Here is a 24,199-nt window from a genome sequence, read left to right as displayed (position 1 = left end):
AGGTGGCCGCTCAGGCCTCCTGACTAGTGAACAAATCAAAATAGTCCACTGGGATCCAAGACACTATTTAGTAGTGCTACTTTTTTCCAATGACCAGGTAGTAAACTTGCTTCCAGCTTGGGTGCTCTGAGTGAATACTAAAATTAGACTGGATAAATACATGTTTCAGTTCCTTCATTGCCTGTGAATGGTTTCTCCCTGCTTAGGACAGCAGCTCCCGCAGAAGCAGACACCCAGTAGTTATCATCAGATACATCATGGTAAGGCATTCTGACAGCTTGCAAACTCTTTCTGGCCCCCATTCCCACGCTGGATGGTGACACAGTTGAACCAAAACATATACTGTAATAAAAAGAATTGAGGTCGAGGTAGAAATTATGTCTCCTTAACATTCAGTAGCATCTTGAATTGGCCACAAACACGAAAATCCTCTCACACCCCAGGGAGTTTCCAAGCAGGAGTGAAAGATCGTCTGTGGGGCTAGATTTCCATCTACTTCTGTTAATGCTGGCAACACAAAGGAAAAAAAGATTGCAGATAGTCCATGCAGAGACTGTATGGACCTTTTCACAGCTGACAAGATAGCAAGAAGGGCCAGGAAGAAAGTAAGAGGGTAAGTCAATCCTGAAGGTTCATGAAGTCATATCACTACTCCAGATGGAGAAAACCATAACATCTGGGTAGATGGAAAAACTCAGAACTCCTGACTGCACTGAACAGCCTAAGATGTGTGCCTCCTGTCCCCTCTACATAAATATGAACTAATGACTCATTGTTGTATTGCTTCTTTCTGTGGGCTCCTGGCACTGAGCTACAAATTTCAGATCCCGGACTTTTGGTAACAGCATTGGGTAAAGGTCATCCATTTTGCAAAGCCAGTCTCAAAAAATCATTGCGGCATTCTAGATAGAGTATTTCTTCTTCACCTTATGTGTGAACAATAAGAGAGCAAGGAGACAGTTCCAGGCAAATATATAGTCAGAAAACTCTAATCAAGGACTGACACCAGGATGAAGAGGTAAAGGATGAGTTTACCACTCACTAAACCTTTCTTTTCATTTAGCTGTTCCTGTTTGCCCTGTCTTTCCCAACTGCTTTACTTCCACAGTTGAAGATTTTGCACATTACTACTAGGCTGGACTGTTGATACTAACAGTTTATTGACATTATTGGTTCACGGTATTAAAAGCTCCCTTAGACCATGAAATTTTAATAAATTGAAATATATTTATTCTTGTGAGAAAAGCAGATGTAGGGAAAATGAATTGATCAGGAATGTCTGATAATCAATTTCTTCTGGTAAGCACACAAAATAATTATTCATCCAGACCCCACTGTTTAATTTGCCTCCTCTGCTCATGCATCTTATAGACAATCCATCAGCATTGCCCTGCTTCCACCAGAAGTAAAATGATATCTTAACAACACAGCTTTCAGATAAGGATTGTTCAAGTATTATGTGCAAAGTATATCACCAAAGCAATCCCCTCCTGAAAAATGTTCTTCCAAATCTTTAACCAAGTCCACAAAATAAAGATTTGTCAGGCTGAGAACATTCATTACAGATGGAGGCTTAAAAATAACAGCATCATTCAAACTAAGCAGTGGCTGTTTGAAACGATATTGCAGTCTCTTTTGTTATGGGTGTTTAAGATTTAGTGGTAGAAGAAGCAGATGGAGGTCAACAACACTTCTGATCTGACCTCTGCTCAGTTTGCTACTGCCTTGGGAATCCCTCTTCAGATAACAAACTGAAAACAAGTTGATAGAAATAACATGTTTATTATTGACCACAAGTTTATAGCAGCAGTGTGTTGATTATTGAATTTTCAGACTAGGTTTGTGTCAGAACTGGTGGTCTCAGTAAGGAATAGGGTTTCTTACAGTGACAGGCATTGTATAATGGGCAGAAGCATTGTCCTGTCCCCAGAGACCATCCACATGTGGCACATGTCTACAGACAGGGCTGATTCTTGAACAAATGCAGGTGTCTGGAGAAACCATGACATCCATTATAGTTACTGGTTAAATAAGTGCATTTAGAGTGAGCTATCTAAAATAAAGGTCTAACTGAGACTAGGTGAGTTACATACTGACTGTGCCTACCTACCCCCTGTAAGGATGGCTAGTTCAGATGGAAACTTTCACTCTGCAGACATCCCAAGTTAAGCAAGGTGATCCTATCCCTGAGACCAGCCCAAGGGAGTCAGAGAGATGAATTCAAGTCTCATCGGCTGCAATCCTAGCATGGCAGAGACAGATTATCAGTTCCTTTGATCACAAGTGCAATAGATCCTAAAGAAAGCAGTGATTACAGTTAAAAATAATCACTCTATCTGCTGTGCTGTACTGGAAGATTAAGATATTTCCTGAAAGGCCTGTAGTAGATGCCCAGGAGGATGAGGGAGAATCAGTCTCAAAATCTGCACCCAGCCAGTAGTGCCGGTTCAGACTCTTCTTGTCTGTAGGTCAAAATCCATGACCACACTCAGCAGTGCCACTGGGGCAAGCTCCTGGAGAGGACACCAGCCTCAGAGTTCTGGGTGGCAGCTCCATCGAAAGCTTCTAGGTGACACATTCCTCTTCAGCTGAAAATACATTCTACCATGCATCAGCCATCCTGGTCGGAGAAAGGGGTGTGTGTGGCTCCTCACTTGCTTTTCTCAAGGAGCAATGCAACAATTACTGAAATCACACTTTCAAAGTGCCCGCCCTCCATGAGCACTTCTAAGCTATGAAAAGAGAGTATGGAGAGAAAGCTGTGAAAAGTTTCTCAAACTAATAAATTCCTGCTGGGGAGAAGGAGTAGGGCGTTCGGCTCTGGTCATGCCGGGTTGCATAATCAAGATTGATTGCTCAGTTGAGCCCCATACTGGGAAGATTTCTCATTTCCCTTCTGGAAACATTAACTTCCTTTGCTTTCCTGTTACATTCACTTGTCCTAGAGGGAAATATTTTGCTGACTACAACAGTACTTTTCATACTAAATTATTCCACTTGTGCGCAAATCTGGCCCTACGATGTGGTCAGTCCTCTCTGCTCTTTCCAGAAATGAGTCAGGATGCAGAGAAGCTGATGGTTTGCAAAAGAATCACAAGATCTTCCAGGTTCATGCTCGCTGCAAACAAAACAAGGAAAATGTAGCCTCCAGTTGACAAACTCGGTAACCAAATATCAATGCTCATAAGAGAAATAGAGCTGGATTACATGATGGCTGTGATCTGTGAGAATTATTGGGAACTGAGTACATTAATAACTACTCAATGAGCTGGTAAACGTTGTATATACTGGGCTAAGAAAGGAATGTGTAATTTTACAAGAACACCTGCTCTTCAGGTCTCACTGATGGTTCTAGAAATATGCTTTGTTAGAGCTATCTTTTAACAGCTTTTTTCATAGCCCTTCACCAGAGAGAAAACTGTTGCATGTTTTCTCCTGTATCATTGCTCTATCTGCTAAGTATGGTCAAGCTCATCAGACCAGTGGTGTCAAGTTAAAGATGGATTAACGTATTATGAGACTGCTAGAACCAGCAGTAAAGCAGAGTAAAGCATTTCAATAATCAAATCTAAATTCTATCGTTTCTTCATATGAAAAAAATACTGATTCAGGACCTTGCCTCAGCATACTGATTTACTAGTTTCTTCATGGAAAAATCAATAAGAAATAAACTTTCTAAGACAATCATCAACTTAAAATTACAGAGGAGGCTCTGAATGGGATTTTCTTATATCAGAAATAGCTTGACCAGCAGGGACAGAGAAGGGATCTTACCCCTGTACTCGGCACTGGTGAGGCCGCCCCTCGATTCCTGTGTTCAGTTTTGGGCCCCTCACTACAAAAAGGACATTGAATGACTCGAGCGTGTCCAGAGAAGGGCAACGGAGCTGGTGCAGGGTCTGGAGCACAGGTCGTACAGGGAGCGGCTGAGGGAACTGGGGGTGTTTAGTCTGGAGAAGAGGAGGCTGAGGGGAGACCTCATCGCCCTCTACAGCTCCCTGAAAGGAGGTTGCAGAGAGCTGGGGATGAGTCTCTTTAACCAAGTAACAAGCGATAGGACAAGAGGGAATGGCCTCACTTGCGCCAGGGAAGGTTTAGACTGGATATTAGGAAGCATTTCTTTACCGAACGGGTTGTTAGGTGTTGGAATGGGCTGCCCAGGGGAGGTGGTGGAGTCCCCATCCCTGGAGGTGTTTAAGAGTAGAATCGATACAGCGCTGAGGGATCTGGTGTAGTTGGGAACTGTCAGTGTTAGGTTAATGGTTGGACTGGATGATCTCCAACCTAGATGATTCTGTGACTTGCAGCTTAAAGTAGCCAAAGTGGAAGTAAGTGAAAATAAGGCACGAACTTGTCTGTGTCCAGCCAGCTTCAAAAAATGTTGTAGATCAATAGGAAAAGTTACTTGATACAATTCTTTTTTGTTCTCTAAATATTTTATTTTAAAATACACAACTTAAGGAAAAAAATGGAAAGCCAGTATCACCAGGGTACAATAAAATATCTTGTTGAAAAACTGTCAAGGCAATTAATGGGCTGAAACTTTGTTTTAAAGGTTAGGATTTTTAAGGACTTCTGGACATTTCTTTTTAGGTTTGACCCATGTTTGAATAAAAATTTAGTTTTACCAAGCCAGTATTTGAGGCAAAGCAAGTGATCTAGTTTTCTAAAATGTACCCATTGCTTTTTACTTCACCGATGAATGCATAGGGTTTGCCAAGGATTAGTGAACAGAGGACTATGATGTTCAGACAGAAAAAAATGAATTTCCTCCACATACACCCCTGGGTGCTACTGAGAAAGACAGCAAAGTGCTGCCAAGGACATTTGAGCATTGCTGGTTTTGGAAGCCTATAGGCAGCAGCTGCAAGCTTCCTAAATTATGTATGGGCACTACATGAACCACTGGCTTTGCACTCATAACAGACGAGACTTTCAAAGGTCAGCTCTGCTCAGAATCATCAACATATCATTGCTGAAAGGTGTTTGCACAGCTTCTTCGTAATGACCTGCAAAGGTGGAGATGCTGGGCCCTCCCAGTGCTTCACTAACATTAAAAGGTTTTTCCTAATGCTTAACAAGAATCTCCGTTGCTGCAGTCTAATGATGTTTCTTTCCCTCCTATTCACAAGGAACATGGAGAGCAGCTTACCCCTTGTTACTTATAATAATTTTTTACATCTCTGAAGACTGAATAACTCCAATTAACTCCTCAAATCTTCTGCAGGTGGTCCACTTTATTACTGGAGTGCTCTGGACTGAATGCAGTGGTTGAGCTGAATCTGTACTGTATCTGCAGGAAATGGAAGATGACCCATGACACTATCTTTAAGCATCCCAGCGTGACCCCTAATTCCATGACCTCATTGATGCATTTGTCATAGCACCTATTCATATCTCCAAATTCTTTTCTGCAGCACTGCTACACAGCCCAGCACTGTCTAACCAGTGTTCTTTTGTTCAGTTGATTCCCTCCACCCAACTGGAACTAGACATTTCTCTTTACTGAGGTACTGTATATATTTTTATAGATAAATAATCTCCATAAATAATCTCATACAGGAGCAAGTCCTACTATAAACAATTGACAAAGACACATTTGGAATTTTTAGGATTTTTCTCTTTTTTGGTGCTATTATATGCCAAAATGACATTAGAAACTTACCAGTGTCAAAGCACCATCAAGTCTTGAGAACTTATATTTCCCCCCAGCCTTTTCTGCAGTTTGGGAGTGTGCAGGTGACTTTGACTCTGCCACAGGGTCACACATATGAAAAGCATGGTGGCTTATTTTAATATTGAAGAAAGTGGGACTGAATATGTTATTAGTCAGGTCTGTTATGCAGTTAGCTTGCACCTCACCCAGAAAGAGGCCTGGGTACATATTATCCTGAACTGTCACTCATGGTAGATGTTTCAGTAAAAGCTTCCATCCCGCCTTCTTCAGTTTACCTGAAGAATAATTTCCCTGGAATTCCAGTCCCTGAGAGCTTCCCTAGCACGTTCCTGTACACAAAGATTAGGAGATAGCATGTTGCTATTAAGGACACAAGGAGTGCAGAAGTGATTTATAGTCTGATGGGCTTTTACTGACTGAAAGAAAACAAATCTTTCCAAAACAAAAGATAAAATATAATGCTAAATAATTAAAATATAATCCTTGTGGAATGATAAAAGTAATTCAGGAGTCACTTAGCCAGTTTAAATTTAAAAGGTAGCATAAATGAGGGGCCCGAATTCAAGTGTTCATGTAAATGCTTTAACATTTCACTCTCCTGAACAGCAGCAGGCATGTTTCTGCACTCACATCACATTGCCATGCTCGATGGGAGAAAGGGCAAAACCATCCCAATTTCAAAGGTGCTGCTTACCATAATGAACCAGACTATGTAAATCACTTGGGGGCTTTCCATCTATGATCAGCTGCTATGAGGAACCCAGCACTCCCCTGATTCATGTGTTTCAGAAAGATCTTTAGCTCAGTCCTGCCTTCAATCCTCATGCTGAGCAGTGTATCTAGCACCCTGTCAATTTTAAGTTCAAGACACCACTCCACGTGAATGGTAAGATAGGGACTGCATGGAGTTTCACTGGTGGTAATACCTAGGGGACCAACTTATGAATCAGAGTCTCATTGCAGCAGATGACACACAAACACAGATCTTGCAGCTTAACAGAGACATATTGCTTTAAAAGCCTGATATTTCACATGTAGGTGCTGAGACAGTTAAACATGACCTCTAATGCATTACAAAAGGAACAGGAACAAAGCCTTGTGTTGCTACAGCAAACCATCCAGATCAATGCAGAGGTGACTTTATACACATAAATCTGCACACACTTTCTAATGATTAAATAAGTCAGTTCATATAATTCCTAATAAGACAGACAGTATTAGCCCACTAGAGCTCCCGCTCAGTTTTTTTTAAAAAATACAGGAAATATATTTTTAAAATCGCAAGTTGAGCCATGAAAATCAAGTCTGAATAATATTTATAAAACAAAATAGATTTGGGGTGTTTGTTACTTTTTCAGCACTGATCTGAGTTATTCATTAAGCTAAACAAAGCTTCTAGGGAGAGGTAGCATCTTTTGTTACAGTAACTGATTTATTTTGATACAGCAGATGGGTTTCAGGCTCAAAAGCTCTTTTCCAGGTCAGGAGTGGGTACACCAAACTTCAAAGGCAAGTATGAACCGAGAACAAAGCATGGAATTTAACTAGGTTCTCTCAAATAGTTAAGGAAAAATAAAAAAAAAAAATCAGTACCTGTGGTATAGAAGAAAGAATATTACAAAGTGAAAGGTGTCGTGGCAGTATCTTCTATTGGAAAGAGATACACAGAGCACAAGAAAGGAGGGAGTGAGAATTTATAGTTCATGGCACATGGGTTATTTTGCTGGGAAGCCAGTTGGAGTGGTGGTGAAAGGGAAGAATTATAACGTGTCATAAATGTTTGCCTCTGTTGATGCCATGAATTTTTCTTATCTTGAGTAATGTCTTTCGATTGTCACCTTTGGAAAGTGTCTTGTAGCTTTCTTTTGAGGAACAAGATTGATTGAGCGGCAATTGTGTGGCTGTATTGCAGAAGTTTGTTGTCTACTAATAACTGGACGGTTTTGCCCTTTTGCTTTGCAAGTTTTTTCTGATTCATGGCAGTTGTTTAATTTGTAAAATTTCTATGAGGACATCATGTAGTGGGTGAAGTATATTACATTTTGGAGGAGCAGGCAGAGGATTCAGGGATATTTTTAAGATTGGGAATATATTGACAATTTTCATACACATTATTCAAGGAATAATCTGATTCCACTTGGTACATGCTGTTCTGTGATAGTTTTAATGTTGAGGTTAGTGATCTGTGCTGCAGCTTAAGGTTTGGGAAGCAAATTTCTGAGTAAATATAGAATTCACATCATATTTTATTGTCTTCATTTAAAATATTTGCTGGGCAAGTAGCCTCTTTAGACTGTCAAGGGGGGTACAGTTCACCTTAGAGCAGATGTGGCAGTGTTGAAAACCTGATTGTCTATTATATCGTTCTTGATATGTTTTGGATGACTGCTCAGTTTGTGTAGGTAGGGGTGCTGGCTTGCACATTTTTATATAGCGTAGTTTTTTGGTTACCATTTTTATGCTGACCATGGTTTGCTGGACTTCGATACTGTTAAAACAGTGTTTGTTCAAGAGATAGTTTGGTGAAGGAATGAAGTGTACTAAATTTATCACAGAAACCAGTGAGGGAATCCAAGATTTCAGCCCAGACAATAAAGATGCCATCTGTGTTTCTCAGGTAAAATGCTGATTAAAGTTGGTTTCAAACTACGGCTGTATAAACCTCCTAAGTATTGAACCATGAAGTTGTGGTGTGAAACCACTTTGGTGCCTTCTGTTCATAGTCTGGAGGAACTGTGTTGCCAAGGGCTATTAAAAAGATGAACTTGGCAATATATTTAGGGCAGCCTAAAAGTTGGACTTATTCTGACAGGTTCTCAGTGCAGGCTGTGTGCACGCAGGACAGGCTGCACTGCCACCAAGGGTGCAATAGTAGTGTACATCCTTAGTGACTAAGATGGTAGCAGCAAGCTAGTTTACGTTGTATCATCCACTTAATTTAGCTTTGAAAGTGAGAGATTTGACTTTGGGCTGGAAGAAGGGCTTGTTTATCTAAAAGTTTCCCCATTTCAGCCAGTCATGACAATCAATTCAGAAAACCATTTTACATGCCTCCACAAAACTTGCTTCACTTACACCTTTGTTCCATCAAGCTTCAAAGTTTATAAATATTTCCATGACTTTTCAAAGCAGTGCTGTCTGATTCTCTGCAATCTGGACCAAGATCCCTGAGCCCCACCTGGCCACTTAACCTAGGAGACAGCTACCAGGCAGTGGCCTCCTCCCACCAGTCCTGGTTCAGCCACTCTTCCAATCACACTCCGGAGCAGTTTGTTTCTCCTGCTGCTCACTCTATCTGTCTCTCCATCCAAGCACCCCCAAGGTCCTGCAATGACTGCATTGGAAGATGTATAAACTGCTAAAAACCAATAACAATTTTATCTAAAGCCCACTACACATTACTGCACGCAAGCCAAGGACATTGATTGAATACATATGAAGAGGAGCAAGAACTTACTTGGATTTCCAACAGCCATGTAATGAATTGTGATTAACTATGCAGTCACCATTCACAGAAAAATTATAGACCGGAGAAGGAAAAGAAAATGGAACATTTGACAGCAAAATAATTATTTAGATCCTGCTATTCAGAGTGCTTAAGCAGAGATGTAGTGGCTCACTGAAAGGCATTCAAGGGGCAGGCGGGAGAGGCAAAGAAAGAAAGGGAAAACCAGGCTGATGGAGGGAATAAGAAGGCAGGTGAGAGGCAGTGCTGATTCATCAGGTTTCTGTGGGAAAAGAGAGGATGATCTGATGTATTTGGGAAATGCGGGAGGCTTATGCAGGTGATTTGTGTCTCCTGCCCACCATTAAGTGCAGTGCCCACAGGGCGCCCTATGGCATACAGTCGTCTGGGAGAGCACCAGTTTGCAAGCACAGTCAGGTCCTTCCCCATGCAAACCTCCGCAGTTTTGCTGACTGTCTCCAGGGAGGGCTAAGCTCACTTGCACCACTTGCCGACAGTCAAGGGTAAAGTCCTCTCATGCCTGAGGTCACCCTCCAGCACCAGTCCCATTTTAGCCCTCAGGGGAGAACTCGAGGAGGATGAAGAAATTGCTTACAGTGGGCAGTGATAGCCAGAAAAAAATTCTGGCACACAACAGTCAAGGGAGGGCACATGCTTAAACCCCGCATGTTCGTAGGGATTGCAGGCTATATTAAAGCTACTGTGGTGAGGTCTCACAAAGGATCAACAACAGACAAAGCATTCGAACTGGAAACCAAGGACCTCCTGAAGCCATTTCTGCTGCACTCAGCCTTGTATGCCAGAGCCCCATCACCTAAAATCCAGAGACCAACCAGCAAATGGATTTACAAAATCTCCGACTATGGCAGGTTGTCTCTCAGATGCTCTCCTCCATAAGGCATGGAGCACATCTCCTTGGAAATCAACAGGAGCTGAGTGGGTTACTCTGCTTCTCAAAGACTTACTCCCAGACTGCCGTCAGTTGCCCCTGTGACTGGCCTCTTGAGCTGTTCCTGGCCTTCAGGAAATTGTAGCACTTCAACAAAAATGAAGTACAGAAGTCATGTCATACTGTGCTGGGGCTGGGAGGAGCTGCAGTTACAGGCTGCTGTCTTAGCATTGAGTTTCATGCTATTAAGGATTTTCCATGACAGCTTTCTTCATGTTGCTGGCTCCTATGCTTCTTATAAATGACTGGAAAAGATCTTAACTTGCACTGCCAGTCTTCGTTGACAGAAATACAGTGGTCTGCTATTAGGGCCGGAGTACTGCACTTGCTGCACATCCAACTTAGACTCCGATAGCTTCCTTCCATCACCCCTACAACTACAGTAAGGCATCCAGATAAATCACTGTCTGTAGAATTCCAAACAGTGCTTGGCATTCCACACCCAGACAGAGAAGACAAAGCAGTTCACGTGGTGTGCTTTGTGTATATTATCAATTAGAAGACTTCTGTGAGCACCAAGTATATTTAATTCTCCTATGCAAACTGCTCATTGTGCAAAATTTCACACCTCCTGGGGGATGCAGAGGTGACTGGGAGGACTATCAGCATTGGTGAAAGAAGCACTGGAAATATTCTTTACTGGGAAAACTGAGAGTCATTTGGATTTGTTTAATTAGGTTTGCAACATCATTTAAACATCTCAAATGTCCTCCCCTCCCCAAATAATGAGGAAACCGAAGTAGTGTTCTGACCTAACTTTGGTTAATATACAACATTGTTTAGACAAGTGCAATCTTGGTAAAAATATAACCTACTCAGTACAGGTTGAGATCATGATGTTCGGAGAAAATTCTGTGAGTTCCAAGGCTAATTCTAAGAGAAAAGGTGAAATGTGAAGGAGGACCTTTAAGTGAATAGCAATCCAAGTTAAGCACATTTTAATGAAAGAGAAGAAATAGCTGTGTACTACTGTTAGCGCACCAGCTTTTCATCCAATAGAAGAGTTTGATGAATGTGTCTGTTCATTTCTTTATCAGTTTTGCACTCGACATCTCTGACCCAGATTCTCTGTATCAGCCTGTGGATTTAGCCGACTAAATGGAGATGTCTGTAGCTGAGCTAGTTACTGTAGGAACCTTTAAAGTCAATGGAGATCCAGTGAATGGGTACAGAGGTGGGGGAAAATCGTTGTACTGAGAGACTCATCTAAAATAGGTCAGATGACCTCCACTCTTAAACTACATTTTTCTCTCCATTGACAACAAAGAGCCCCACAGAGGCAGATATTCTGACAAGCCTGAGTGGGGAAAGTTATTTCAATTCCTCTGTGATCATACTTATGTTTTACAAAGTCCTTTTTACTCATATACCCTCTTTTTCTGGAGTCATCTCAAGCCATTAACAAAAATAATTAAAAAGGGTGATATGGTGCTGCGGTTCCTAATGGAGAGGCACACAGGAAAGCCATCTCCCTGAGACATGTTAGTGTAGCCCAGGAGTAGCCTGTGGTCTTTAGAGGCAAAGGCCAGAAGAGGCAGGAGCCATAGGGCAAAATTTTGCTTTCATGCCAAATGACCCCCTTTCTTGCATTTATGGACTCTAGACAACTAGGTAATTGTGGCTGAGGAAAGAAACCTGTCCATAATGATACTCAGCATGCAGTCTGTCTTTATAGGATCACCAAGCATCCATATGTGTTAGTAAGTATGAAAACCTAACACCAGCTCTTCAGAATTTGGCATAACCCACATGATTTCTACACTCTACACCACCTTGTACCTTCAGGATCTTTTCCACCTTGTAGAGTGCTAAATTGAGCTTAACTTGTCTAAACACTTACCACTCTAGGTCCTGTAGGACAGATGCCATTCCTACACCTGGCTTGCCTAGGAGTCACACTGCAGACACAAACCCACATTTAGCTGCAGTCTGGGGCATGATGGTTTTAGCACATGTACATGCATGCAGTCTGCACAAACACTGCTGCATTCAGAAGCTTTAATTTTCACCCCCACCCCTTGTTATTGTAGTAGAATTACTCTGTTTCCAGCTGTGTCCACACAGGTTTCACTACAGGGCTCTTGTAACTCAGGATCTTATTACTTTATAATTTAAGTTAGGACAGCCAGGGGACTTGTGTCTTTCTGTATCACTTTCAAAACAAGGATGTGCACTATCTCAGTGTGTGCTGGATGAAGGCACTTACGCAGGTCCTGGCAGACAGTCTTCACCACCACGTAACACAGCTCTTCCACATCACAAGGAGAATACTCAGGTCCTCAGTTAAAAGCATGAGGAGTGATGACAGCATCTGTGCTGTCTGACATAGGCTGTGGGAGGCCATAAGCAGCACAGCTACACTGTAGTCACTGCTGTTGCCCTTTACGGTCCTATTTTTCTTTTTATTCAGTTCATTTTATACCTCAATGCACATGATGGTTTTTGCTTTTCTTCCAGATTGCACAGAGCCAGTTATTGTTTTTGCAGAGATTTGTGCACCTTTTCCTGTTAACCAGCTTTATGCTTCCAGTTGCCAAATTCTCGCTTGTCAATGAGCCAGGCAGGCCACTTCAAAATCAACCATGGCAGCTTAGAAATAAGTGCATATTGCTAAGCAATGTACATAGGGTAGATTTGTTCCTTTGCTCATACCTCTGGTTGACATCCCCTGATAGACCATCCTCAGGTGCCTGCTTAGAATTTATTCCCAAGCCTCTGGCTTGCAGAAGGTCACAAGTGTTTGGACACAAATCTAGAGCAGATGTTCTCAGTGAAAACACTTGTTTTGACCCAGTGGTCTAATTGAATTCACCCTGAACCTAATGCTAGGTTTACCAAACCTTTCCAGCAGCTGCTGTGTGCTCTGAAGTAGTGACCAAAGCCATCTCATTTTCTACTTTGGGAATGGCGAGACTCACAGGTGATCCAGATTTCTCCGAAGTGAGGTGTGACTTTCTTACCCCATATTTAATGTACAAACCAGACTTCTCCAAAAGGTCCTCTCCCCTTCACCTTACAATTTTGTTGTCTATACATCCAAAAATGAGCAAGAGTCCCAAAAGTAATTGTATTAGAGTATTACAAAATGTGAACGTTAACACAGCAATTTTCTCATGAGCCTTTGGAGATTATTTGACACAGTCCCAGTTAGCAAGTGCTGCACATAATTAGAGTAAAAAGCAATTAAATCAAAACTCATCTGTTTTACATAAACTTATTTCCCAGTTTTACAACAGCAGTGTATAAGGGCCATGATGCCCCACATGAGAAATAAAGAAAGAATAGCAATTGGGATGACAAGTCTGAAAACAAAAGTTTTCATTTAAGATGATGATATTCACAGCAAGATGTGCTAAAAAACTGTAATGGCACTATTTCTAAAGTGTTCTCCAGCCACTAGACGCCTTTGTGCTTACAGTGTGCCAAGCACAGCATAACTAGTTAACAAGGGAAACAGAGCTGGAACTCAAGCCCTGTGGAAGCTTCTATTTTTTAGCTTTTGTAGCCTGAAATGGTTTATCTGAACATCTGCTTCATTAAGAGATATTGTGATGCTATTCACAACAGCAACAAAGAGCTAGAGAAAGTATACTTTTCCATCTCTTTTTCCTACCCATGTTCCATACCCCCTTCAAAACTTTTCTACTACGGATGTATGTCACAACACTTACTGTTGGCTTTCATTGTGCTTCCCCACAAACAATGATAATACTGTGCTTCAGGGGAGCATCTTGGAAAGCAGACCAGTGATTTCTGAGTGTTTCTGAAGTAACAATATAAGCAACTTTTTTGTTGTTTCTGTTGATGCAAAAGACCTTTAACTGGGAACAAGGGAATATCTGCAAGTAATCTACAATTACCCAGATGTTGTCAGCACCCTGCTTAGAATTAAGTTGAAAAGGCTGAATTACAGACATGGTTTTGAAATCCTGTGCTCCATTGACAAGCAGCTGCATGAGGGAAGCAGAATTCTAAGCTGTCCCTCAAGCAGGATTGGGAGCACTGCTTTTCCAGTATTTCCTCCTCCCTCACCTTCTTCGATACTTCATAGGAAATAATGAAGATTACTAGAAAAAACTGTATTGCACATCCCCTTTTAACAGGATAGCCCATTAGCTTTATGCTGCTTTGTTTTTATTACATTCATTCTTATTAATCTTGCTTACTGCTGATTTTGTCTTTGATTTTCTACTTGGTGGCCTCCTGCTCCATCCTTATTTGGAGAAGGCTGATCAATTTTTACAGTATTTTTAGGGCAATACCAAGGTTCTTCTGTCTCTGCATGCTGCCAGACTACTAATATGTTAATATAATATCTAAAACAGCCAGAGTGGATTGCAACCAAGACTACCCTCCCAAGTAATAACTGCAATATCTTAGGCAAGTGCTAAGATTACCTGATAGATGGGTGAACAGGGATGCAGGACCCTGCAGACCCAAGAAAACATTAGCAACACCACAGAATTCCTTTTCCTGCCATTGTACAGCACCTACCACATTGAGAACATGGATTTATGACTTCAGCTTCCAAGTGGTACAGCAGTGCAAGCATTAGTCCAGACAAAAACATAGATTTAAATGAATTTATTCACAGATATTTGCTTGTTGTTAAGCAGATAAGACTTACTGGAGTAGGATGAGTTGGTGTTGCACCTTGCAGACTGTTTAAAAATAAAGCAAGACATATCTTTAGCCAGTATGTGCCAGCAGTCATTCCTTTAATAATGTGGGCACAAACACAGTCACTCCCCCTTGACACAGCTTGTGCTGAGACCTACCAGTCATCTACTGTCTCCTAGGCCAAAAATGAAATAAGTGATATGGATATAGCCCCACAATGTCAAAATAGTAAGCAGCAAGGGTAGTGAAGGGTTGTTAAATGACATTAATAAAAATTGGGGCACTGTGTTGCTACACAGTCACAGAGAAATGTTTGTGTCAGAGTTCAGTGATGCTTTAGTGAAGAACAGACATGATGAAGCATCAGTTTTTACCTCAGCCTTCTCTACCTCTCTTTGCTATTGGGTAGAATCCTGCAATTGGGCAGAGGACAAAATTTAACCAGCTGAATTTAATACCAACTTTTTATAACACTGAAAGCCAGTTTCTCATCTCATTTATACTGAAAAACTCCCCTGACAATGATGATGTCAGATAGACTGCTACAGGTGAAAACTCATACGAAAAGAAGACCAAACCCCAGCAAGCCTAAAAGAATATATCAGAAGTATTCACACTCCAAACTTCAGTTTCCCAACACAGGTCTTTGGAACACAAAGCTTTTTATTTCACATGATTAATAGAAGTAACTATTTAAATAACAAGTTTAGAATTTTTGCCTGGATCCCTTCTTCTCAACCTCGACTTTTCATAATCTGTGTGATGAGCAAGTTATAAAAAATGTCTTTAGTGGAACATTGCTCTGCAGAAGAAAAGTCTCCAATTATGAACCAGTATTGCTAGTTCTATCAATTAACATCCTAATAAACAAAATACTTGATGCTTAAAGCTGCTTATCAGAGAGCTAAGCTTTCTGGTTTTTTCAATTGGAATTTTAATTATAGTATTTGCTGTATCTCTACTTCTGTTCTTTTCATTACAATATGAAAGAAACTATCCATGTTGTTTGTCATTCCACCACAACCTGCATGGCACATGAACAGGAGGGTCAAGTGCAGAGCTTTGGACTTTCCTAATGTCACTGTAGTATCTCACAGAATCATCACTGCCTTCTCTCCTCTCCCATTGAAGTGCACCACTTTACTGCCCACTCTTGAATCAGAGCCAAAGGCAGCATAACACAGATCAGAGAGCAGAAATTAAGCACATGAGAGGGTAGCCTGCGGAATAGCTTCCAAGTAAGAGGGTCTCCTAATTTATGGGATATTCTAAGAGTGGTCGAATTTAGATGTGGGCAGGATGAGAATGTACATAAGAAAAACGTGTCTGCAGGAGTTATAATAAATAATATCTTCTTCCTTCTGAAGGTTCCTCTTTCTGGAGCCCTGCCGGAGTAACTCCATGGGAAGAGATGACCCATCATCTGAATCTCACCATAACCTTTATACTGGAACAAGGTCTTCACCCCATGCTCCTCTGCCAAACTGCCTGATCTGGCAGGCACTTGGTGGAGCTCAGCAGGGTCTTTTTCATTTCAGGACATTCCTTGCCAGATGCAGCTGGTATGTGGGGTCCTGGTGAGCTGAGAAGCCATGGTGCTGTGTTGCAGACAAAAATGGCAAGGCTTTGTCCTCAGAGAAATGCCCTCTAGCTAGAAATTCGCATGCATTTCTTCAAATCTTCTCCCCAAACATATCAGTCTCATACATCACATTTTCATCACGTGAGATCGCAAACAATAAAAGACTCTTTTAGAGTGACATGAAAGCTCCATTGTGTGATCAAGTAGGTAGAAGATTCACGCAATGGAGTGCAGAAAGCTGAAAAGTCTGTTTCAGAGGCCAGCGGTCTGGAGGGATCCCGAGCAGCATCCTGGAAACACATTATATTCACCTTACAGCAGCCAACACCAAAGCTGGAAAGAGCCAAGCTGGGGTGATTCCTGAGATAGGTGCATGGAGCTGACAGGCAAGAGCCAGCCTCTGGACGGTGCAGCACTAGAAGGCTTAAGAAAGGAAGATAGGTCCATGCTGGCAGAAGAATGGCAATCTGTCTGGACTGCAACTGCTGTGGCCATTTTCTGTGCAAAGCACTTGAACCAGCATGACAGTTTTGCATTTGCACAGGCATCTGCACTCTCTGTCCAAGGACATCAAGCATTTAAGGTGGATCTATCTTTGAGGAGGTCCTTTTCTGTCCCCACAGTGCATGGCACATAGCCAGTACACATGTCAGTGGTATAGGTGAGTCTGAGCTTTGAAAGTGTGCCTGAGTGGATGTAGGTAAATATTGATGTTCCTAGGCCATTATTTTTTCAAAATGAACAATATGAAATTAGTTACCTTTATAAAGTACTTGAGGTTTTTTCTTTTCTCAGATCCGTGTGTCCGTGTAAGCTCCTGGGCATTGGCACATGGAAATCCAGACACTTACCTTGATTCCTGGATATGTATTTAGGAATTTAAGTTAAAAAATTGTTCACTATAGTCTCTGAAATTGATTACTGCCATAAGCACTAAAGGATGTGAAAGACATCAGGTGAAAAAAGAGGAGCAGGTACTTTACTGCTTAAAAGCATCCCCTGGAAGCACTTGAAATATGTGGAAGCTGTCTCTTCTGAGCAAACAAGCGAACAAAAACAAACAGTGAAGTAGGAAAATCTGAGCACTCCATTCATTACCCTCAACACAATGTTGCCCAAAGGACCTCTTGTCAGACAGACTTTGTTTCTGCTCTTTTTTCCTCAACCCTCATTCTTGGATACTTCAAATGTTAAAAATTAGTTGCTATTTGAAAAAGTGGCCTCACCTGGTGTAGGCTCAGCATAATCACTGTGCTGCCTCACACACTAGCACAAGAGCCCTCTTCTCAGCTGCAAACACAACTGTGGCAGCTCTGCAGAGGACCTGCACCCCAGCCCCATGCATAACAGGAAACAGTCCGGTGATGGACATTGCAAATGAATCTGGCTCCAGTCCCTTCAAGGAAATAGGACAGTCAATGTTTATCTTCGAGTTTTGTGTTATTGGAAAACTATAGTAATTATGGAAACCTCAAAGTACAATATTGTTGAACAGATACTGACCTCAGCTAGCATTTATGTGGATTGGGCAATGCAATGTTTTCCACTCAGAAATAAAACACTTTGTCAGGACCAAAAACAAATTGCTTACCTGCCCCTTGCAGGATGTTATACTCATTTCTGATTAAAAAATAAATGTATCTGAATATGCCAAAGGCACTCACATACAATAGAGCAATTAAGTGCTTCAAATCGGATCTCAGCTGCTCCCAAAAAAACAGCTCATAGGAAGGAGGATGCCAATATACAATTGCAGTCAGGATACAGCCAGCTAAGAGCAGTTTTAACCTAGGACATTCTGAGCAAAAGGAAGAAACTGAGGCAAAGTCCTTGGTCTACAGAGAGTACTTGGTGTGCATCTTCCATCTGCTACAAGCAAATTACTGCCGCACTCTGCTCCATGAGATTTAAAGGTGCAGTGTCCAGAAATGAAACCCACAGTAGCTACACACCTAAAAGAATGTTGCTATATATATATATCTATATCTATACCACCCAGAAAGGTATATCTGAAAATTCTAAGCACCGTTTTTGGAGCAAGCCTTAGAAATTAGACATGAAAGTTTTACCACACTCCCTCCTGTCCCCAGCCCACAAGCTGGTAGAGAGGGAAGGCTACAAAGGTACAAGTATGAGCACTGCTGTAGACTCACATCAAAAGCTGCTCCAACTTGAGCCATGTAGAAGTGGATGGGCTGGGGCAGCAGCCACATGTGGTGGCTGTTGCATCACTGGATCCTTGCGACTGTACACAAAAATAGCCGTGCTGTGACTCTGCTAGTTCAGGCAGGCTATCTCGACTGATCCTGGTCAACATGGGACTGATGAGACACCAGAACCATTTTTCTAGGCATTTTCAAAGCTCACATCTACCAAATTATTTTGAGTTGGACAAAACAAAGTACTGCATATACTCCGGTCGACAGTCCTGTAATAGTAAGGGGATGAATTAAATGACCCAATAAGTCTTCTCTATCTCCAGTCTCTGCGATTACATGAGATATATGAGAGAAGGTTTTTAGAACCAATAATATTCATAGATTAAATATCTTTCATCCAGGAAAGAAAGACAAAAAATGAAATGTGTTCTAAAAACCAATAGCTGTGTTCATAAATCAATTCATTCAGAAGATTTTTTTTCTTTTCCCAGGCATTTGGGTAAAAGTAGCTTACAAGAAAAGGCTTTAAAAATTGTGTTGGGCAATAGAGAAATACAAAAAACACTTTGCGGCTTCACTGACATGTTTAATAAAAAAGAAATTTAAACGTGATCATTTTTCAGCTCAACAGTTTTTGACTTTGTAATGAATACAAATTTGAGTAAAGAAGAAGAAGAAGGAGAAGAAAAAGAAAGAAATATTACATTTAAAAGTATTCCAATCAGAAGTCTGGTGTTCTGATGGGGTAACCAAGAGCATTCACAAGGTATATTTTTGCAGCCTATGTCTAGATTTATGAATAACGTCAAGGTTTTTTGCAAAATTAAGATGACTCTTAACAGATATAGATGAATGGAAGTTATGTCAAACAGCATTTCCCCCTTTTGGTAATGCTCTCTACATTAGACACCCAACTATGTTTGCTCACAAAAACTACATTATGGTTGCTGGCTCAGTTGAATGCTGAACCATGCATGTGAGGCACTGGGTACTGCATTTTGCCATAATTTAAAAAATAATAATTGTTCTTAGTTCAGTTTAAACCTCCAAAGGTTATTAATTTCTTGGTCACCTCACACTGGCTATTGGTCTGGAGAGGATAGTTTCCCCAGTTCCGGTGGTGACAGTGGTGAGGACAGACATGCTCTCAGGCTCTACCTCTCTCTTCATTCCCATTCTCCCTTTCTTTTGCCAGAAGCATCCTGGTGAGGATCTAGCCCACCCCATGCCCAGCATGGAGAGTGGCACAGAAAGAGTTACTTTAACCATGACTGTTGTCACCCTGAAGATGAAAAGACATTAGTAACTACCTACTGCTTGCAGACTTGCCTTACCATCAAATATCTTGGAAAAGTCTAAAACTAGGCACTGTATCAAATGCCAGCTTAGTCATGTTTCATTTCTTCTATTTAACAGTCCTGAGTATTATTTTTCTTATGGTGAGGTAATTAAGTGCATCTGTCATGTATTTGACTTTTAAGGTTATAGTCATTTGGTGAAACATTAAATGAAAACTGCAGTGATTCAGAGCTGTTGAATTTCTAATACAATATTAATCCTCACTCAGCCTTTTATGCAACACGCACACACACTCACATGCACTCTCACTCCCCCTGCTTGATTTTTCAAAATCTTTGCTTTATGCCAGTCATTATTTTAATAGGGCAACAGCAGAATTCTTCTGTCTCTTTGCAAAACAGATGGACAGTTATTTCTCATCTCCAGCAGGCAATGGAAGAATTTTAGAGTTTCCTGGAAAAAGGTATACTTTTCAGTCAAGGCAGTCTTTCTTTACACTATAGGAAAGGCATTATGAAAAACACTTGTGTCTCTTCTCCACCATTAGAGGCTGTAGTTGGAGACAAAATATTTCCCAAATATAAACTAAAGCCGTGTCTAAAAGCAGCAAAATTGTTCACATGGACTGAGACCCTTGCAACACTTCTGGTGTCAGAGGCACTCATCTTGGTGATGGAGAAAAGTAGTACACACTTAGGCTGCCTTAACTCTGTTGTCATGAAGGTCAAAACCTGGCTTACTGGAAGGGAGAATTAGGCCAGCAGCAACTGCTTTGATAAAACCCACCATGAGCACAGTCAGGTAAGCATTTTCCACACTTCTATCAGTGTAGGGAGAGCAAAATTTGGTTTCTTATTTCTCCATCCTCTGTAATTTGTTATTGCCTTCTCTGGAGGTGCTTCGCTGGCTCATAAACCACAAGCCACCAGCAGTGTCACTAAGGTTATTTTCATAGCTTCACGTACAATACACTTTCTAAAAATCAGTGGTTTATACCTTGTCACTCATGGAGCCTGGCAAGTGAGAGAACTATTTCTACAGAGTCAAAGAAAGGTAAATAAGAAAAACAAGCTTATTTTCAGTAGGCTTAAATTTGCTACACATGCATCCTCCTCTCCAGGGAATGGCTGCAGATAAAAGGATGGAATATATACATTTACAGCAAAGAGAGTTTCTAATAGATAGAAGAAAAAACCCCTTCTATTATACCCACCAAGAATGCATTCATTTGGTTAAATGTAGCTACCTGCACTTAAATATCTCAATCCACACTAGTCCCCCGTGGCTCCCTTAAGAGTCAGCGGAGATCCAGGCAAGAGAGTGAGCAGTGTCGGGGGTGGGGGGTGTCACCTCCTCTGAAAACAGGCATCTATAACACTGCTAGGTGTCCATTTCTCTTACTGATTGTAAAGGAAGCCCAGGATGATGCTATAGATGTCTAAAACACTGTGAAGTTAAATCCACCCCAAGCAGCTGAGCACGGCAGGGCTCAAGAGGTAGCTCTTCCCTCCCACCCCGAGCAGTGTGTGATGCCCTGTGCACCACGCTGAATTAAAGTCAGCAGTCTCCAGCTGAGGAGGGCTGCTGCATGCTCTTCACCTGTCCGGTGTGTTCATTCTTAGTGCCTTTATCTGCACAATCCAATCTGCCCCCAGGCATAAATAAATGGGCTTGACTCATTGGAGAACAAAGGGAAAGACAAATACATGCAAAGCTGAACTATCATTCTGTCAACAGGCCTTCTGTATCAGTATCAATATTTTAAACCGCCACCTTGGATCTGTTATAGAACATGTGCCACCTTCTTTGTTTTCTCAAAATAAATGCAATGTTTTTCTTTGTAATTTTCCAAAAATATCCTGCAGATTCAGATATCTTTACCGCCTGTGTACAAACTGAAAGAAAGAAGTGAACAGCAATAGGAAAAGAAGTTTGATATCCACAGAAATGGTTCTGCACAGCTCCAGAAGCTGTTGACAGGCTGTGCTCAAAAAATGGCTGGGGTAAAAAAAAGACTGGCGAGGAGTTTCCAAAGTGTGGAATTTCTGCTGAAATTATTCTTAAACCCACATTAGCCGTGGAGATGGTTGGTCACAGAAGGGATTACCCAAGGCTGTTTTGTTCTTCTCTCAGTTTGCATATAACTGCCAAATCCATGCCTGTGGGTAGGTGTTAGCTATTAATAGTTATTCATGATGAAGAGCTCAGCTGCAGGATTAAACAGATGATGCGAAGTGAGAATATCTTGCAGCTCTGTCCTTCAGCAGGTGAGACAGACAGCTGATGCACCAAGAACAGGAATGGCACACTGAGGGATGCATTCTGCCAACTGCTCATTTTCCTCTTAACTCTTTCTCCCCGTTTAGGCAAAGGACCTCAAATGCAACATGATTGACTGGATGTCTGTTTGTTAGTGACATGCCCGAAAAACTTCTCAGACTTTGATCCACTCTGGAGGCATGAATGACCTTTGAAAGGCTCCAGTGCCCTTCCCTATATTTTCTTAGCGAACTTCTGTGTGCTCTGGGTTCTGAACTAGACCAGTTGAAGGTCAATGCACAAGTCTTTAGTTCTCCCCGGCTTGGAGAGAACCAGACTGAAGACAGGAATCAGCTTCTGCAAAAGAACCAACCAGCCAACCACGGAAATCCCTGTTCCCATATTCTTGTGCATAGCCACCAACTGGCCAGTGTTGATGTGTTACAGTAAATAAATCCTGGGTGCTTGCCGGGAGGAATACATGGGAGCAATTGCAATGCATCTAATCAACTCCCAGCCTATTCTTTGATCTAGCTAAAGTGCAAATTAAGCCTCTTCCTGCTCCAAGCACATTAAAGTATTTTAAAAGTGGAGAGAACTGGTTTAATAATTTAATAAACAGTATTGCAGGCATTTCTGGCAATCTTGGTCCTTACTGTAATCTGTACACACATTGGAAGCACACATGTCCACCCTTTTCTGGTGCCCACCCCTTAAGAAATGCAGGTCCCACACTCTCTCCCCTTCTAGTAGATGATTAGAAAAGACAAAAAGACAGTGTCCCCAGTGGGAGCAGAGCAGGTGACCAGAGCTAAGCTGGTGCTGCCAAGGAGAGGTGAGCAGAGAGTGGTCTCTACTGCCCTAGAACAGGCAGATGAATTCACATTCTGCTGCAGACAGAGTTGAGCACTCTTCCTATGAGGACCAGCCTACTACAAGACCAGAATTTGGGCAGAGAGAGTGAGTGGCAGGAGGAGCTGTGCACAGCGGTTTGCAGGCAGGTGCAGCCAGGGAAGCAGCACATGGTGGGTAGCAAGCAGTGCATACTGTGGGACGAGCCCTGCTCTGTGCAAAGAGGGAGGGAGGTTTAGGAGAGCTGCCCTCAGGGGAAATTGAGCAATTACTGATGTTGGAAAATGATGTACAGCCTGCTTCTTTCCATCCATGTGTAGCTTCCACAGCCTACCCTCTAGTTCTTTTATTAGCTATAATAACAATACAACTTTGTAGGACAATGCAGTTTCTGGCACATCTCATGAGTTGGAGAAATTAACAGTTGTGATCCACAGCAAGGTATGGAGCAGGTAGATCTGCAGCAGCATGACTGGTCCTGATGGCAGATAAAAGAACGCAATGACTTTTTAGGAGCAGGCAAGTCTGTCTGTGACCCACATAGCGGGTAGAGAAAAAACATAAACAGTATTGCAGAGAGTTGTGGGAAGTACCTGAAAAATAGGAAAAAAATCCATCTCTGGTGCTCTCGTTTCTGATTTCATCCATTTAGAGTTTTGCTTATTTGCCTATAGAAGTGGCAGTGGGATCAGAGGTTCTACTAAGGGTCAACCTCCCTTCTGTTGGCTTCTTCTCCCATCCTTAACATCACAGAACCGGGACTTCATCAGAGTAAATGCTGGTTATCTCAGCTCCAGTGTCAGTGGGACCCTGTATTTGCAGCTGTATTGGGGTGCAAAATACACCAGGATTCATCCAGACACAGGACATGGCAACAAAAGGCTGCTGGCTGTCTTTGGCTGTGATTGTTATCAAACCAGAGATAATAACCATAAAGGATAAAATTAGCTATGCTCAAATATTTTTGTGATTAAACTATATTACAACAGCACTAGATGTTGAAATCATTGTATGCCGTTCAGGTACAAATCTACTTTCTTACCTCTTTTTATAGTCCCTTGTGCAACAGATCTGCCTCTCTCTTCTCCCTGGTGTGGGCAAGACTGTCTCTAAATGGTTCTTGTCCCATTTAGACAGAATGCTTTAGTTTGCATTATACAGGTGATCAATGACATAACCAGAACTGCTGGATGGGCAGCCTGGCTGTCATCAGCCTGGTTCCTGGAAACATTACTAGCCTGTTTTTGTGAAGGAGAGTGCACAACACCATTTCCAGCACCAGCAAGGAAACATGCATGACAGCTCAAAGCAAGCTGCAGAAGGTGTGAACTATAAC

Source organism: Athene noctua, chromosome 2 (assembly GCF_965140245.1).
Source record: "Athene noctua chromosome 2, bAthNoc1.hap1.1, whole genome shotgun sequence".
NCBI lineage: Eukaryota > Metazoa > Chordata > Aves > Strigiformes > Strigidae > Athene > Athene noctua.
This window is presented reverse-complemented; position numbering follows the sequence as displayed.